At 40.8% G+C, this 18,601-nt stretch overlaps 1 protein-coding gene and 1 pseudogene across 4 annotated transcripts in view; both read left to right on the plus strand.

The window, feature by feature from the left end:
• The window catches only part of DLGAP1 (DLG associated protein 1), an 869,846-nt gene that overhangs the window by 406,892 nt on the left and 444,353 nt on the right, over positions 1 to 18,601 (plus strand). The gene's annotated exons all lie outside the window — the stretch shown is intronic.
• Positions 16,800 to 18,601, plus strand: LOC118879829 (annotated as a pseudogene).

Consider the following 18,601-nt stretch of genomic DNA (forward strand, 5'->3'; position numbering starts at 1 on the left):
TAAATGGATTAAATGCTCCAATCCAAAGACAGAGAGTGGCTGAATGGATTATAAAAAACAAGACACATCTCTATCCTGTCTAAAAGAGACACACTTCAGATGTAAGGGCACATGCAGAATGTAAGTGAAGGGATGGAAAAAGATAATCCATGCAAATGGAAACCAAAAGAAAGCTGGAGTAGTTGTACTTGGATCAAACAAAATAGACTTCTAGACAAAGACTGTAATAAGGAATCGAGAAGGTCATTATATAATGATAAAGGGGTCAATCCAACAAGAGGAGTTAACATTTGTAAATATTTATGCACCCAAAAGAGGAGCACCTAATTATATAAAGCAAATATTAACAGACCTAAGGGGAGAAATAGACAGCAATACAATCAGAGTAGGGATGTTAATCAGTGGATAGATCATCCCAGAGAATCAGTAAGGAAATATCAGCCTTAAATGACATTAACTAAGTCTGGTGTTAACTACATCAGTGACCTTAACAGACATGTCCAGAACGTACCATCTAAAAAAGCAACAGAATAAACAGTCTTCTCAAGCGTACATGGGACATTCTTCACAATAGGTCATATGTTAAAACAAGTCTTACGAAATTTAAGAAGGGTGAAATCATATCAAGCATATTTTCCATCCATAACAGTATGAAACTAGAAATCAATTAGGAGAATACAACTGAAAAGTCACAAATATGTGGAGATTACACAACATGTTACTGACCAATCAATGGGTCAAAAAACAGATCAAAATATACCTCGAGGCAAGTAAAAATACAACATAACAAAACTTATGGGAAAAGTTCGAAGAGGGAAGCAAAAGGAGTTGGAAGAGGGAATTTCACAATGATAAATGCCTACATCAAGAAGCAAGAAACATCTCAAATAAACCACCTCACTTTACACCTCAAGAACTCAAAAGAGAAGATGAAATGACCTCCGGTGTTAGTACACAGAGAGAAAATGACAAAGTTCAGAGTGGAATTAAATGAAATAGATACTAAAAATGATCAATGAAACTAAGTCACTTGTTTTTTTAGAAAAGAAACAAAATTGACAAACCTTTAGCTAGTATCACCAAGGAAAAAAAGAGAGGACTCAAAATCAGAAATCAAAGAGGAGACATTAGAGCTGATTACCACAGAAATACAAAAGATCAAGGAGACTATGAACAATTTTACTATAAACAAGTATACATGAACAACTTAGAAGAAATCGATAAATTTCTAGAAATGTACAGATAGTCCTTGAATTATGATGGTGCAAAAGTGACATGCATTTAGTAGAAACTATATGTCAAATCTGAATGTAAATCTTCTGTATGATTCTCTCTTGTGGTGCTGGACAGCAGCAGCAAGCTACAGTCAACTATGTAATCACAGGGTAAACAACCAGTGCACTTAACAACCATTCTGTTTTTCACTTTCAGTAGAATCTCAATAAATTACACTTTATTTTAAAATAGACTATGGGTTAGATGATTTTGCCCAACTGTAGGCGAATGTAAGTGGTGTGAGCATGTTTAAGGTAGGCTAGGCTAAGCTATGATGTTCAGTAGGTTAGCTGTATTAAACACATTTTCAATTTCTACAGAGAAATAGAAAATCTGAACAGACCAATTACCAGTAAGGAGATTGAATCAGTACTCAAAAACCTCCCAACAAACCAAAATCCAGGACCAGGCAGCCACACAGGTAAATTCTACTAAATATTTAAAGAATTAGTATCAATTCTTCACAAACTCTTCCCCAAAAAACAGAAGAGGGAACACTTCCAAACAAGGTTTTAAAATGACTTTTTAAAAATGACTTGCCCTCATTTTACAAGGTCAGAATTACCCTGATACCAAAATCAAACAAGGATGCCACACACAAATACCACCTCCCCCCACACACAAATTATAGGCCAATATCCCTGATGAATATAGATGCAAAAATCCTCAACAAAATACTAGCAAACTGAATTCAACAATACATTAAGAGAACCTTCAAGATGGCGGACGAGTAAGACGTGGACATCACCTTCCTCCCCACAAATACATCAGAAATACATCTACATGTGGACCAACTCCTACAGAACACCTACTGAATGCTGACAGAAGACCTCAGACCTCCCAAAAGGCAAGAAACTCCCCACGTACCTGGGTAGGGCAAAAGAAAAAAGAAAAAACAGAGACAAAAGAATAGAGACAGGACCTGCACCAGTGGGAGGGAGCTGTGAAGGAGGAAAGGTTTCCACACACTAGGAAGCCCCTTCGCGGGTGGAGACTGCGGGTGGCAGAGGGGGGAAGCTTCGGGGCCACAGAGGAGAGCGCAGACACAGGGGTGCAGAGGGCAAAGCAGAGAGATTTCTGCACAGAGGATGGGTGCCGACCAGCACTCACCACCCCAAGAGGCTTGTCTGCTCTCCCGCCAGGGCAGGTGGGGGCTGGGAGCAAAGGCTCAGGCTTCAGAGGTCAGATCCCAGGGAGAGGACTGGGGTTGGCTGCGTGAACACAGCCTGAAGGGGGCTAGTGCACCATAGCTAGCCAGAAGGGAGTCTGGGAAAAAGTCTGGACCTGCCTAAGACGCAAGAGACCATTGTTTTGGGGTGCATGAGGAGAGGAGATTCAGAGCACCGCCTAAACGAGCTTCAGAGACAGGCGCAAGCTGCGACTATCGGCGTGGACACCAGAGACGGGCATGAAACACTAACGCTGCTGCTGCAGCCACCAAGAATCCTATGGGCAAGCACAGGTCACTATCCACACCTCCCCTCCTGGGAGCCAGTGCAGCCCGCCCACTGCCAGGGTCCTGTGATCCAGGGACAACTTCCCCAGGAGAACACACGGCACACCCCAGTCTGTTGCAACATCACGTGGGCCTCTGCCGCTGCAGGCTTACCCCTCATTCTGTACCCCTCCCTTCACCCAGTTGAGTGAGACAGAGACCTTTAATCAGCCACTCCTTTAACCCCGTCCTGTCTGGGCAGGGAACAGACGCCCTCAGGCAACCTACACGCAGAGGAGGGGCCAATCCAAAGCTGAACCCCAGGAGCTTGCGAACAAAGAACAGAAAGGGAAATTTCTCCATGCAGCCTCAAGAGCAATGGATTAAATCTCCACAATAAACTTGATGTACCCTGCATCTGTGGAATTCCTGAATAGACAACGAATCATCCCAAAATTGAGGCGGTGGACTTTGGGAGCAACTATAGACTTGGGGTTTGCTGTATGCGACAGACTAGTTTCTGATTTTTATGTTTATCTTAGTTTAGTTTTTAATGCTTATCATTGGTGGATTTTTTTATTGGTTTGGTTGCTCTCTTCTTTTTTAATTACTTCTTTATTTTAATAACTTTATTTTTTTTAAATTTTATTTATTTTTCTCCCTTTTCTTCTGAGCCGTGTGGCTGACAGGGTCTTGGTGCTCCGGCCAGGTGTCAGGCCTGAGCCTCTGAGGTGGGAGAGCTGAGTGCAGGACACCTCCCAGCCCCACATAATATTAGTCAGCAAGAGCTCTCCCAGAGATCTCCGTCTCAACACTAAGACCCAGCTCCACTCAATGAGCAGCAAGCTACAGTGCTGGACACCCCATGCCACACAACTAGCAGCACAGGAACACAACCCCACCCATTAGCAGAAAGGCTGCCTAAAATCATAAGTTCACAGACACCCCAAAACACACCACCAGACGTGGTCCTGCCCCACCAGAAAGACAAGATGCAGCCTCATCCACCAGAACACAGGCACCAGTCCCCTCCACCAAGAAGCCTACACAACCCACTGAACCAACCTTACCCACTGGGGGCAGACACAAAAAGAACAGGAAATACAAACCTGCAGCCAGTGAAAAGGAGACCCCAAACACAGTAAGTTAAGCAAAATGACAGATACACAGCAGATGAAGGAGCAAGGTAAAAACCCACCAGACCAAACAAATGAAGAAGAAATAGGCAGTCTACCTGAAAAAGAATTCAGAGTAATGATAGTAAAGATATCTAAAATCTTGGAAATAGAATGGAGAAAATACAAGAAACATTTAACAAGGACCTAGAAAACTAAAGAGCAAACCAACAGTGATGAACAACACAATAAATGAAATTAACAATTCTCTAGAAGGGATCAGTAGCAGAATAACTGAGGCAGAAGAACGGATAAGTGACCTGGAAGGTAAAATAGGGGAGAGCACTACCACAGAGCAGAATAAAGAAAAAAGAATGAAAAGAATTGAGGACAGTCTCAGAGACCTCTGGGACAACATTAAACACACCAACATTCGAATCATAGGGGTCCCAGAAAAAGAAGAGGAAAAAAATGGGACTGAGGAAATATTTCAACAGATTATAGTTGAAAACTCCTCTAATATGGGAAAGGAAATAATCAAGTCCAGGAAGCACAGAGAGTCCCATACAGGATAAATCCAAGGAGAAACACACCAAGACACATTATCAGTCAAACTAGCGAAAATTAAATACAAAGAAAACATATTAAAAGCAGCTAGGGAAAAGCAACAAATAACATACAAGGGAATCCCCATAAGGTTAACAGCAGATGTTTCAGCAGAAACTCTGCAAGCCAGAAGGGAGTGGCAGGACATATTTAAAGTGGTGAAAGGGAAAAACCTAAAACCAAGATTACTCTACCTAACAAGGATCTCATTCAGATTCAGTGGAGAAATTAAAACCTTAACAGACAACCAAAAGCTAAGAGAATTCAGCACCACCAAACCAGCTTTACAACAAACGCTAAAGGAACTTCTCTAGGCAGGAAACACAAGAGAAGGAAAAGACCTACAATACAAAACCCAAAACAATTAAGAAAATGGGAATAGGAACATACATATTGATAAGTACCTTAAATGTAAATGGACTAAATGCTCCAACCAAAAACATAGACTGGCTGAATGGATACAAAAACAAGACCTGTATATATGCTGTCTACAAGAGACCCACTTCAGACCTAGGGGCACATACGGACTGAAAGTGAAGGGATGGAAAAAGATATTCCATGCAAATGGAAATCATAAGAAAGCTGGACTAGCAATTCTCATATCAGACAAAATAGACTTTAAAATAAAGACTATTACAAGAGACAAAGAAGGACACTATATAATGATCAAGGGATCGATCCAAGAGGAAGGTATAACAATTGTAAATATTTATGCAGCCAACATAGGAGCACCTTAATACATAAGGCAAATGCTGACAGCCACAAAAGGGGAAATTGACAGCAACACAATAATAGTAGGGAACTTTAACACCCCACTTTCACCAATGGACAGATCAACCATAATCAAAATAAATAAGGAAACACAAGCTTTAAATGACACATTAAACAAGATGGACTTAATTGATATTTATAGGACATTCCATCCAAAAACAACAGAATACAATTTCTTCTCAAGTGCTCATGGAACATTCTCCAGGATAGATCATATCTTGGGTCACAAATCAAGCCTTGGTAAATTTAAGAAAATTGAAAACACATCAAGTATCTTTTCCAACTACAACACTATGAGACTAGATATCAATTACAGGAAAAAAATGTAAAAAATACAAACACATGGAGGCTAAACAATACACTACTTACTAACCAGGAGATCACTAAAGAAATCAAAGAGGAAATCAAAAAATACCTAGAAACAAATGACAGTGAAAACACGATGGCCCAAAACCCATGGCATGCAGCAAAAGCAGGTCTAAGAGGGAATTTTATAGCAATACAATCCTACCTCAAGAAATAAGAAACATCTCAAATAAACAACCTAACCTTACACCTAAAGCAATTAGAGAAAGAAGAACAAAAAAACCCCAAAGTTAGCAGAAGGAAAGGCATCATAAAGATCAGATCAGAAATAAATGAAAAAGAAATGAAGGCAACAATAGCAAAGATCAATAAAACTAAGAGCTGGTTTTTTGAGAAAATAAACAAAATTGATAAAACTTTAGCCAGACTTATCAAGAAAAAAAGGGAGAAGACTCAAATCAACAGAATTAGAAATGAAAATGAAGTAACAACTGATACTGCAGAAAAAGAAGGGATCATGAGAAATTACCACAGGCAACTATATGCCAATAAAATGGACAATCTGGAAGAAATAGACAAATTCTTAGAAAAGCACAACCTTCCAAGACTGAGCCAGGAAGAAATAGAAAATATAAACAGACCAATCACAAGCACTGAAATAGAAACTGTGATTAAAAATCTTCCAACAAACAAAAACCCAGGACCAGATGGCTGCACAGGCAAATTCTACCATACATTTAGAGAAGAGCTAACACCTATCCTTCTCAAACTCTTCCAAAATCTAGCAGAGGGAGGAACACTCCCAAACTCATTCTACAAGGCCACCATCACCATGATACCAAAACCAAAGATGTCACACACACAAAAAAACTACAGGCCAGTATCACTGATGAACATAAATGCAAAAATCCTCAACAAAACACTAGCAAACAAAATCCAACAGCACATTAAACAGATCATACACCATGATCAAATGGGGTTTATATCAGGAATGCATGGATTCTTCAATATATGCAAATCAATCAATGTGATATACCATATTAACAAATTGAAGGATAAAACCCATATGATAATCTCGCAGAAAAAGCTTTTGACAAAATTCAACACCCATTTATGATTAAAAAAACTCTCCAGAAAATAGGCAAAGAGGGAACTTACCTCAACATAATACAGGCCACATATGACAAACCCACAGCCAACATCGTTCTCAATGGTGAAAAACTGAAACCACTTCCACTAAGATCAGGAATAAGACAAGGTTGCCCACTCTCACCACTATTATTCAACATAGTTTTGGAAGTTTTAGCCACAGCAATCAGAGAAGAAAAGAAATAAAGGGAATCAAAATCGGAAAAGAGGCAGTAAAACTGTCACTGTTTGCAGATGACATGATACTATACAAAGAGAATCCTAAAGATGCTACCAGAAAACTACTAGAGCTAATCAATGAATTTGGTAAAGTAGCAGGATACAAAATGAATGCACAGAAATCTCTTGCATTCCTATACACTAATGATGAAAAATCTGAAAGAGAAATTAAGGAAACACTCCCATTTACCATTGCAACGAAAAGAATAAAATATCTAGGAATAAACCTACCTAAGGAGACAAAAGACCTGCATGCAGAAAACTATAAGACACTGATGAAAGAAATTAAACAGGATACAGACAGATGGAGAGATATACCATGTTCTTGGATTGGAAGAATCAACATTGTAAAAATGACTATACTACCCAAAGCAATCTACAGATTCAATGCAATCCCTATCAAACTACCAATGGCATTTTTCACAGACCTACAACAAAAAATTTCAAAATTTGTATGGAAACACAAAAGACCCCGAATAGCCAAAGCAATCTCGAGAATAAAACGGAGCTGGAGGACTCAGGCTCCCTGACTTCAGACTATACTACAAAGCTACAGTAATCAAGACAGTTTGGTGCTGGCACAAAAACAGAAATATAGATCAATGGAACAGGATAGAAAGCCCAGAGAGAAACCCACCCATATATGGTCACCTTATTTTTGATAAAGGAGGCAAGAATACACAATGGAGAAAAGACAACCTCTTCAATAAGTGGTGCTGGGAAAACTGGACAGCTACATGTAAGAGAATGAAATTAGAACACTTCCTAACACCATACAGAAAAATAAACTCAAAATGGATTAAAGACCTAAATGTAAGGCCAGACACTATAAAACTCTTAGAGGGAAACATAGGCAGAACACTCTATGACATACATCACAGCAAGATCCTTTTTGACCCACCTCCTAGAGAAATGGAAATAAAAACACAAATAAACAAATGGGACCTAATGAAACTTACAAGCTTTTGTACAGCAAAGGAAATGATAAACAAGATTAAAAGACAACCCTCAGAATGGGAGAAAATATTTGCAAACGAAGCAACTGACAAAGGATTAATCTCTAAAATATACAAGCAGCACATGCAGCTCAATATCAAAAAAGCAAACAACCCAATCCAAAAAAGGGCAGAAGACCTAAACAGACATTTCTCCAGAGAAGATATACAGATTGCCAACAAACACATGAAAGGATGCTCAACATCGCTAATCATTAGAGAAATGCAAATCAATACTACAATGAGGTATCACCTCACACCAGTCAGAATGGCCATCAACCAAAAATCTACAAACAATAAATGCTGGAGAGGGTATGGAGAAAAGGGAACCCTCTTGCACTGTTGGTGGGAATGTAAATTGATACAGCCACTATGGAGAACAGTATGGAGGTTCCTTAAAAAACTAGCAATAGAACTACCATACGACCCAGCAATCCCACTACTGGGCATATGCCCTGAGAAAACCGTAATTCAAAAAGAGTCATGTACCACAATGTTCATTGCAGCACTATTTACAATAGCCAGGACATGGAAGCAACCTAAGTGTCCATTGACAGATGAATGGATAAAGAAGATGAGGCACATATATACAATGGAATATTACTCAACCATAAAAAGAAATGAAATTGAGTTATTTGTAGTGAGGTGGGTGGACCTAGAGTCTGTCATACAGAGTGAAGTAAGTCAGAAAGAGAAAAACGAATACTGTATGCTAACACATATATATATGCAATCTTAAAAAAAAATGGTTCTGAAGAACCTTTGGGCAGGACAGGAATAAAGATGCAGGCGTAGAGAATGGACTTGAGGACGCAGAGAGGGGGAAGGGTAAGCTGGGACGAGGTGAGAGAGTGGCATGGACATATATACACTACCAAATGTAAAATAGATAGCTAGTGGGAAGCAGCCGCATAGCACAGGGAGATCAGCTCAGTGCTTTGTGTCCACATAGAGCCATGAGATGCAAGAGGGAGGGAGGGGATATGGGGATATATGTATACATATAGCTGATTCACTTCGTTATACAGCAGAAACACAACAATGTAAAGCAATTATACTCCAATAAAGATGTTTAAAAATAAATAAATAACAAAAGGTGTATTTACTAGTAAAAAAAAAAAAAAACTACATTAAAAGGGTCATACACTGTGATCAAGTGGGATTTATTCCAGGAATGCAAGGATGGGTCAACATCTGCAAATTAATCAATGTGATACACCACATTAACAGAATGAAAGATAAAAGTCATATGATCATTTCAACAGAGACAGAAAAAGCATTTGACACAATTCAATATCCATTTATGATAAAAACTCTCAACACAGTGGGTATAGAGGGAACATACATGAACATAATAAAGGCCACATATGATAAGCACACAGCTAATATCCTAACAGTGAAAAAAGCTGAAAGATTTTTCTCTAACATCAGGAAAAGACAAGGATGCCCACTCTCATCACTTATATTTAACATAGTTTGTAAGTCCTAGCCAGAACAATTAGGCAAAAAAACCCCAATACATATAGGGTTGGAATGGAATCTCTAGAATAAATAGTCTAGGGCAATTAATGTATTACAAAAGTATATTTAAGAATTAAATAGAATGAATTTCAATAGAAAAATAAATACGTATAAAAAACCCTAAAGACTCTATCAAAAGTCTGTTAGAACTAATAAATTCAGTAACATTGCAGGATACAAAATCAATGTACAAAAATGTGTTGCATTTCTGTACACTAGTAAGAAAGTAAGGATACAATGCCATTTACATTTACCTAAGAATTAATTTAACCAAGGAGGTAGAAGACCTGTACATGGAAAATTATAAGATCTTGATGCAAGAACTTGAAGACAAAAACAAATGTGTGCTCATGGATTGAAAGAATTAATGTTGTTAAAATGTTCATACTATTCAAAACAATCTGTGGAATCAATGCATTTCTTGGCCTCTAGGCTCTCGCGATCTAGCAGAAAAGACCGAGGCACACAGGAATGCCAACGCAGTCAATAAGAGGTAAGTACAAAGGACTACAGATGCAGAGAGGAGTGAATAATTGTCTTCTGTCTAGAAGCTCAGGGAAGGCATTGTTCAGAGATTACATGTGAACCAGCCCTAAGGTGAGTGAGGTTTCTCCAGATGAAGAAAGGGGGCAAGGCGTTCTAAAAGGAGCAGTACCATAAGGGCATATGGATGTGACAGAAGCAAAGTGCATTCTGAGAGCAGTACCTAAATAATGGGAGCATCTTTTGCTTGTGAAGAAATGACAGAGATGATACTGAAACAAAAGATGGGATCCAGATTTTAAGAGGCCTTGGGCATCACCTTGGAATTGTTCTTTATCTGTAATCACTGGGCACCATCACAGGCTTCTTCTGGGGTGGGGGTGGGGGTGAGTCCTGTTATGATACAATTGTTTCAGAAAAATTAACTCTGGCAGGAGAAGGAAGAGAGACTGAGAAGAATGTGGTGAAATGGTGGGGGGAGAGGGGCAGGAGCGCAGTGGGGGGCTGGAGGCTGCGGGCTGCCATCCTCCCCTCCAGACCACCATGCAGCTGCCACATAACAGACTCTATAGCAAATATGTAAAAGTCTTAGATGAAAACATAGGAAGAACATTCTTTGACATAAATCACAGCAATGTCCCTTTTGATCCATCTCCTAGAGTAATGGAAATAGAAATAAACAAGTGGGACATAATTAAACTGAAAAGCTTTTGCACAGCAAAGGAAACCATAAACAAAACTAAAACACAACCCACAGGATGGGAGAAAATATTTGCAAATGATCCAACCAACGGGATTAATCTTCAAAATCTACAAACAGCTCATGCAGCTCAATATCAAAACGAAAACAAGCAACCCAATCAAAAAATGGGAAGAAGACCTAAATAGACATTTCTCCAAAGAAGACATACAGATGGCCAAGAGGCACATGAAAAGATGCTCAACATCACTAATTATTAGAGAAATATCAAATCAGAACTAAAATGCAGTATCACCTCACACCAGTCAGAATGGCCATCATCAAAACAATCTACAAACAATAAATGCTGGAGAGGGTGTGGAGAAAAGGGAACTCTCCTACACTGTTGGCAGGAATGTAAATCAGTACAGCCACTACAGAGAACAATATGGAGGTTCCTTAAAAAACTAAAAACAGAGCTAACATATGATCCAGCAGTCCCACTCCTGGGCATATATCTGGAGAAGACCATGGTTCGAAAGGATACACGCATCCCAGTGTTCACTGCAGCCTACTTACAGTAGCCAAGACATGGAAGCAACCTAAATGTCCATCAACAGAGGAATGGATAAAGAAGATGGGGTATATGTATACAATGGAATATTACTCAGCCATAAAAAAGAATGAAATAATGCCATTTGCGCAATATGGATGGACCTGGAAATATCATACTAACTGAAGTAAGTCAGAGAAAGACAAATGTCATATGATATTGCTTATGTGAAATCTTAAAAAGATACAAATGAACTTATTTACAAAACAGAAGCAGACGCACAGACTTAGAAAACAAACGTATGGTTACCAAAGGGGAAAGGTTGGGGGGAGGGATAAATTATGAGGTTGGGATTAACATATACACACTGCTATATATAAAATAGATAACCAACAAGGACCTACTATATAGCACATGGAACTCTGCTCAATATTCTGTAATAACCTAAATGGGAAGAGAATTTGAAGAAGAACAGAGACATGTATATGTATAACTGAATCACTTTGCTGTAATCTGAAACTAACACAACATTGTTAATCAACTGTACCCCAACATAAAATAAAAATTTTGGACTTCCCTGGTGGCGCAGTGGTTAAGAATCCGCCTGCCAATGCAGGGGACATGGGTTCAAGGCCTGGTCCAGGAAGATTCCACATGCCATGGAGCAGCTAAGCCACAACTACTGAGCCTGTGCGCCACAACTACTGAAGCCCGTGCACCTACAGCCCGTGCTCCGCAACAAGAGAAGACACTGCAATGAGAAGCCCACGCATCCCAACAAAGAGTAGCCCCTACTCAACACAACTAGAGAGAAGCCCGCACACAGCAACGAAGACCCAATTCAGCCAAAAATAAATAAATTTATTAAAAAATAAAATAGAAAATTTTTTTAAAAAAGAGGCTGCTGAAGACTTAAAACCTGAAGTATGAAGACTTAAATATGAGGGGGGGGATCGAAGCTGAGTCATGCATGTGTAGGCAAGGAAGACTTTCCCTCTACTCTCCCAGGTTCAATAGCTGGGTCTATGAAATAAACTAACAACACAGACTAACAGGAGAAAAAGTATACAAATGCACTAACTTTTTTTTTTTTTTAAACATCTTTACTGGAGTATAATTGCTTTACAATGGTGTGTTAGTTTCTGCTTTATAACAAAGTGAATCAGTTATACATATACATATTTCCCCATATCTCTTCCCTCTTGTGTCTGCCTCCCTCCCACCCTCCCTATCCCACCTCTCTAGGTGGTCACAAAGCACCGAGCTGATCTCCCTGTGCTATGCGGCTGCTTCTCACTAGCTATCTATTTTACGTTTGGTAGTGTATATATGTCCATGCCACTCTCTCACTTTGTCCCAGCTTACCCTTCCCCCTCCCCACATCCTCAAGTCCATTCTCTACTAGGTCTCTGTCTTTATTCCCATCTTGCCCCTAGGTTCTTCATGACTTTTTTTTTTTTTTTTAAGATTCCATATATATGTGTTAGCATACAGTATTTGTTTTTCTCTTTCTGACTTACTTCACTCTGTATGACAGACTCTAGGTCCATCCACCTCACTACAAATAACTCAATTTCGTTTCTTTTTATGGCTGAGTAATATTCCACTGTATACGTGTGCCACATCTTCTTTATCCATTCATCTGTTGATGGACACTTAGGTTGCTTCCATGTCCTGGCTACTGTAAATACAGCACAAATGCAATAACTTTTAATGTTATATCCATGGGGGCATCACAGGGGGAAAAAAAGTGAATACCCAAAAGAGATGCGAGATTTGAGCATTTATATACCATACTGTCTTAATAGGGGAAGTGGAAGGGGGATGTAGGCCACTTCAAGGAGAGTGAATGATTTTTGGGAAAGATGGATGGGGCCTTGGAAGGGTAGATGGGAGACGTGATGGTTGTGACAGAGCTTGTCTGGCTGTGATGGGGACTTCTAGTGTCCTCTCCTTTGTTAAGAGTCAGTCTTCCCTGGGTGATGAAACTCCCAGGAAGGGATGGATGAGAGTTGAGTTCCTTTGGGAGGATCTGTATGTCGGGGAATTCAGAGAAGACCTTTCCCTGCATTTGCATTTTTAGCTCGAAATTAGCCTTACACCAATGAGGCATATTTTAGGGTGGCATATTCTGCCGCCCTTCACATTCAATAAATAATTCTTAATTGTTGGGAAAGTCAAAGATGAATATGGCATGGCATTTGCCATTAGGACTTGCAGCGAGAATTTAGGGCTCTGATAAGAGGAGAAACATTAGCTTCAGAGTAGAATGAAGAGCCAGAGGCAGGGGTGTGTGTGACATTTTTGAAGAATGGTGATTTTAGATCTGTTTAGCCTGCACAAGGTGAAGGTTTAGGTAGGTGACAAGTAAGAGAGTAAGTCTTTTCCAACCTGGCTCCGCATCAGCTCCAAGGGGAACTTTACTGACTCACCTACTTTCCAGGTGCTTCCTGGACATATGTGTTGCAAACAAATAACCAAGTAAAATTACCAATAGAACTTGATGCACGACTAGGGTTGAGAACTACTGGAACAGGTCAGATATTAGGAACTGGATTATGGATGCTCTGAGTTTTAGAGAAGACAGTGAGCAGTGGATTGCTGTGGACCAGGCATGATGGAGGGGGATCCCTGTCCAAGCGGCTAAGCAGGGATGAGAAGGAAGAAACGAGGCACAAAGATACACTGATAGTCATGGAGGCGTGGACAGAAGGGATAGAGTAGGCAAACAGAAGTCTGCTGCATCGTAAAGTCTTGAGAACATGCCGATGTTCACTGCCCCACCCAGAGTACCCAGTATCTTGACTCACAGCATGAGAATGGAGTAGGTATTTGTTGAATAAATGACTGAATCAAGTAAACACATGGGAAAAAAACCCAGGAAAACTGAGGGGTTGTGGAATATGGTATCACCAAAACATAATTCAGAAGAATGAATGTTTAGAGGAAAAACCTGAATCCAATTTTAGACTTAGTAGGTTTAAGTAAACAAACATGATGATAGAGGTTCAAATGTTTGACAAGCCAGTGTACAAAAGGAAGCCGTCGGGCTCCTAAGTTTCTATAAGTTTCCATCACTCCCTCCTGTTTCGTTTGTATTTGACTAGGGGACTAAAATATGCATAATGTTTCTAACAGGCAAAATCTACCCTGGGATCCACTGAGTGCCACTAGAGTGTCTGGTATCTGCTCTAGCAAAATCCTGATTGAATGACAAAGACGCTAAGAACAGTAAGTCACGATGGAGGAGCAAAGTGGGAAGAATGGAGCCTGTGAACCGCAGATATTCCAAAGGAGGGAAGGATTAAGGTTGTAGGGAATGTCTGTCTATATTTCAAAGCCAACTGCCAGCTTCCCACTACGCCTCCCCAATCCAGCACACCCCACCCAACAACAAGCACGTGCGCGTGTGCGCACACACACCCCCAATTGCTTGGGCAGTTAGGGACCCAGAGAGTCTGTTGAGCAGGCTCTTGACTTTTTTGGAACCATAATATAGACAGAAATGCCTGAGGCAAAAGGTTAATGCACCGCCAGAAATCACGGCCACCTTCCATTTATCCAAGCTCAACGCTAACATTTTAACTTCAAAAATATGCCCCATTATTTCCAGTTTGATCTCTTAGTGATTTTATGTAGGTTATTTTGATGAAAGCTGAAAATCTTTCACACGCTGGTTGTTCTATACTGTGTAGCCAAAATTAATAGACCAGAAACACCTTCCTTTTAGTGACTCACTCTTTTTCCTTTTCTGATTCATATAGTTTACCTTTTTTTGTTTTTTTCACAGTACAGATCAGTGAGTATTCTGGTAGTCTAACTGATGTATATTTCAGGGCGAACAACAGAACATTAACATTGGCTGAGGGCAGGACTGGAGAATATTCACCTTACCTTCTGCGAAGAACAGGCTAACAAGGTTAGAAGGGAAAGGGGGGTTACTGAGGAGGAGGAGGAGGGAAGTCCTCCTAGCTTTTTGGTATTAACCTACCTGCTCCATCCATGATACCCAGGAAACAAGACAAAAAGTTTCAAAAAATATTAATACCATAGAGAGGAAAACAGAGTTGCAATTACCTCAAGTCCATTGATCCTTCCTCAATGATGAAAGAAACAGCATCTGAAACAGAGAACACATAAGTGGCTCAGAAATAGAAAGCTGCCCCTCTCTCTGAAGTCAACGTGACAAATCTTGCTTAAGGCAGACAAGTCTACTTACTTGAACCATACAGCTTAAACCATATATAAGAATTCTTTAATTATGATATGACCTTAAGTTAAATTCCCTGGAATTTCTGTGGATTCCTCAAAATTCATCCTGAATATTCAATGCTCTTAAGCTCTTAAATCATCCACTGGGACTCCAGTCAGGCTGTCAGTTCTTTGAACTTCTCCACCTTTAGACCCTGTTACCCCGTCCTTGCTGGACTTCCTTCCCAGAGCCTGAGGCTGTGCCAGCACCGGCACCCACACCGAACACAGATGCACCCACACAGAACACGGACGCACCCACACGGAACACGGATGCACCCACACAGCACGTGAATGCACCCACACACCCTTTAACTGTGAACAAATGAAGATGAAAGCATTGATGAAACTGGCAGAGCTAATGACCCCTTCCAGTGTCTGCTGGCTGGTCCCTGTCCTCCTGTTGGGAATTTTCTCCGTATCTATGACATCCCTCTCTCCAACCTCTCTGCCTCTCTTCTTCTCTCCTCTATTAAAACAGCAACAGATTTGATACCATCAGTTTGTCTTTGATAGAAACACTTTCACACAAAATGCCATGTCTTTCAAACGTTCCCATTGGATGCCTGTTTGTGTCAATCTCTATCTGTAAAATGAAAGATTTTCTGTTTCAAGTTGAAAGAGTTTCTAAGCTGAACATTAAGCAGGGATAACTTTAAATGCCTTGAAGATAAATCTGCTTCCCATGTTAAGCTGCCTGAACAAGAAGAAAATGGACCCCCAGAGAAATTAGATCCTTGGGCTACTGTCTTTCTTTCTTTTTTTTTCTCTCTCTTAAGAGTCATTCTCTTCCCATTTCTCTGCCCAAGGCGTCTGGACCCAGGGCTAATTCTTAGGGCATCCTCTCTCTCTCCACCACCCAGAGTAGAGACTCCAAACACAACCCTAACAGATGTCTAATCGTCCCTTGGGAAGCTTTCTGTCCAACTACTGAATGCTTCCAGTGTATTTCCCTCATCTTTCTATCTTCCCACTGGGGTCACACTTCTCTAAGCCTCATCCTCTACCACCCTCATTAAGAATCAGTGCTAACACCAAAGGAAACCATAAACTAAATGAAAAGACAACCTACAGAATGGGAGAAAATATTTGCAAACGATGCAACCAACAAGGGCTTAATCTCCAAAATACACAAACAGCTCATACAATTCAACAACATAAAAAGCAAACAATCCAATAGAAAAATGGGCAGAAGACCTAAATGGACATTTCTCCAAAGAAGAAATACAGATGGCCAATAGGCACATGAAAAGATGCTCAACATTGCTAATTATTAGAGAAATGCAAATCAAAATTAGAATGAGACATCACCTCAGACCAGCTAGAATGGCCATCATTAAAAAGTCTGGGCAGTGGCAGCAGATCCCGGCAGGTGATGGGAGTCGGTGCCTCTGGACCTGCCCCTGGTCCCGAGGCGTTGGTGGTGGATGGGCATTCCGGGATGGCCTTCATGGAGAAGCCACCGGCCAGCAATGTCCTGCTGGACAACACGGTGCCGCTGACAGCAGCCATTGAGGCAAGCCAGAGCCTGCAGTCCCACATGGAATATATCATTTGAGTACAAAGAGGAATTTCTGTAGAAAATAGCTGGCAGATTGTTAGGAGATACAGTGACTTTGATTTGCTGAACAACAGCTTGCAGACTGCAGGCCTAAGTCTACCTCTTCCTCCGAAAAAACTGATCGGTAACATGGATCGTGAATTCATAGCTGGGAGGCAGAAAGGTCTTCAGAACTATCTCAACATTATCACCACAAATCATATCTTGTCTAACTGTGAGCTGGTTAAGAAGCTTTTAGATCCAAACAACTATTCTGCAGACTATACTGAGATTGCCTTACAACAGGTTTCCATGTTCTTCCGATCAGAACCAAAGTGGGAAGTGGCGGAACCATTGAAATACATAGGTTGGAGGATAAGGAAGAAATATTTCTTGATGAAGATTAAAAATCAGCCAAAGGAGTGGCTAGTGTTAAGCTGGGCTGACCTCGGTCCTGACAAGTATCTGTCAGATAAAGATTTTCAGTGTCTAATCGAACTTCTGCCGTCCTGTTTGCACCCTTACATCTATCATGTTACCTTTGCCACAGCTAACAAATCCTCAGCATTGCTAATTAGAATGTTTAATGAAAAAGGAACTTTGAAGGACCTGATCTACAAGGCAAAACCAAAAGACCCATTCCTAAGGTACTACTGCAACCCTAAGAAGATTCAAGGCCTTGAACTCCAGCAAATAAAAACATACGGGCAACAAATATTAGCGGTACTAAAGTTTCTCCTTGACAAGGGATTCCCTTATGGGCATCTTCATGCTTCCAACGTGTTGCTGGAAGGGGACACTTGCCGGCTGCTGGACCTTGAGAATTCCTTGTTGGGCCTTCCTTCTTTCTACTGATCTTATTTCTCACAATTCAGGAAAATCAATACATTGGAGAGTGTGGACGTCCACTGCTTTGGCCACTTACTGTATGAGATGACGACCGCCAGACTCGGTGCCTATAGACTCCTTCTCTCCTGCACTGTCTATGGCTGTGGTGGCCATGTTGGAGTCTACACTGTCTTGTGAAGCCTGTAAAGATGGCAGGTCCACCATTTCCTGGCTCTTACAGATGCCATTATTCAGTGATGTTCTGCTAACTACTTCCGAAAAGCCACAGTTTAAGATCCCCACAAAGTTAAAAGAGGCATCGAGCATTGCCAAAGAATGTATAGAAAAGAGGCTAATTGACGAACAGAAACAGGTCCACCAGCATCAAAGACTGATGAGACCTCAGTCTCACCATGGATCTGAAGAAGAAAGAAAATAGAGGAAGATTATAGTTTGAAAGAAGTCAAAACAATCTGCTGTTGAAAATAGTGAAGAGCATTCAGCAAAATACAGCAACTCCAATAATTCAGCAGAATCTAGGGCCAGCTCACCTCTCACATCCCCGTCATCACCGACTCCACCCTCCACAGCAGGGATGCCCGCATTACCTCCTCCTCCTCCTCCACCTCCTCCCTCCTCCTCCACCTTCTCCACCTCCTCCACCTCCTCCTCCTCCCCCTCCTCCTCCTCCACCTCCTCCTCCGCCACCAGCAGCTCTCTTGCCTCCTGAGAGCACAGAGGCACCCACACAGCTTCTGCCCCAGGCTGTGAATGGCGTGAGCCAAGGGGCCTTACTCAGCTCCATCCAGAATTTCCAAAAAGGAACTTTGAGGAAAGCGAAAACCTGTGATCATAGCACTCCTAAGATTGGCTAA

This window comes from Balaenoptera musculus, chromosome 14 (assembly GCF_009873245.2).
Source record: "Balaenoptera musculus isolate JJ_BM4_2016_0621 chromosome 14, mBalMus1.pri.v3, whole genome shotgun sequence".
Lineage (NCBI taxonomy): Eukaryota > Metazoa > Chordata > Mammalia > Artiodactyla > Balaenopteridae > Balaenoptera > Balaenoptera musculus.